Source organism: Pteropus vampyrus, unplaced genomic scaffold, assembly GCF_000151845.1.
Source record: "Pteropus vampyrus isolate Shadow unplaced genomic scaffold, Pvam_2.0 Scaffold147, whole genome shotgun sequence".
Taxonomy (NCBI): domain Eukaryota; kingdom Metazoa; phylum Chordata; class Mammalia; order Chiroptera; family Pteropodidae; genus Pteropus; species Pteropus vampyrus.
The window spans coordinates 1,442,776-1,444,011 of NW_011888928.1; the positions used below are offsets into that span (position 1 = coordinate 1,442,776).

Here is a 1,236-nt window from a genome sequence, read left to right on the forward strand (position 1 = left end):
AGAAGTTGATTGACAAGAACAGGCAGGACCGTCCCACAGGTGGTAGTTTGCAAACACCTGGTCCTGGTCTAGGAGAACAAAAGAGGCCCCAGGGCCAAGGGGAATTCCCATTAGTTCCAGGTCTGAGATGGGTAAGGTGTGGGTCCTCCCTGAGACCCCAGCCTCCCCTCAAGGAAATGACCCCTCTCCTAATGCCCCGCCAGCCATTATCCACCTGCTCTCCCACCTCCCCTTTCACTCACAGACAAAGACCTAAGTCCATCTCCGAGGTGAAAAATCATGGCCTCCCTCTGGGCCGGCAGGGCCTTTAAATCCCACCTTCCCATTTCAGTCTGGTGTAGCTGAGACGCTCACCAGTTTCAGAAGATGGACAAATTTGGACTTGAAATCTCACTCCCCATCATGGACAAAGGTCTTTACCCTCTGCACCTATTTCTTCCACTATAAAACAAGGACTGATAATATGCTCATCCTGTAAGGTTAATTGCAAGGATTAAAGAGTTAATCTCTACAAAGCACTCAGCAAGTATCTAGTATGGAATAAGCCCTCAACTCATTACCTGTAATTATCAAGAAAAATAACATCCACAATTCAGGGCAGGGTGCCCTTGGTCCCGGGCACCTCCTGGTCCACCCCTGCCACGCTGTCCCTCCCACTGTCCACCAGGGCTTCCCCCACAGCACAGCGGCTGCACAAATCACTGCCATCGATTTCTTGGAAGGCAGAGTTAGGATTTTTGTGATTTTGTTTATTTTCTTTCTTTCTTTTTTTTTTTAAATGCCTGTAGCACCTGGTATTCCTAGGTGGTCTCCCATCCAAGTACTAACCAGGCCCGACCCTGCTTAGCTTCTGAGATCAGACAAGATCGGGCACGTTCAGGGTGGCATGGCCATAAACTGTGATTTTCGTTTTAGTTTGATTTTAAATCCAATGTTACCCCCAATAAACTTAGGAGGGAAAAAGAACACTTGTAATAAAGATATCCTCATTTTGATACTTGCATGCTTCATTCAGACTAGTGTTGTATCGGTGAATGTAAGCAATACCCATTCTGTACTGTATGTAGGGTAGTGTTTAGGAACACTTGTAATAAAGACGTTTCTACAAACACAAAAAATCAATCCATCAATCAATCAATCAATCCTGATTTATTCTTAGTGCCTTAAAAGAGGAAGTGGAGATTTGGAGGCAGGCTATGCCCTTCCTGACTCTTGGTTTTTTCCTTCTCGTCGACC

General features: G+C 45.9%; 1 pseudogene; it reads right to left on the bottom strand.

Moving 5' to 3' along the window:
* Window positions 1-779: 779 nt before the first annotated feature.
* On the bottom strand, window positions 780-898 carry LOC111745178 (annotated as a pseudogene).
* Between the last annotated feature and the right edge of the window lie 338 nt (window positions 899-1,236).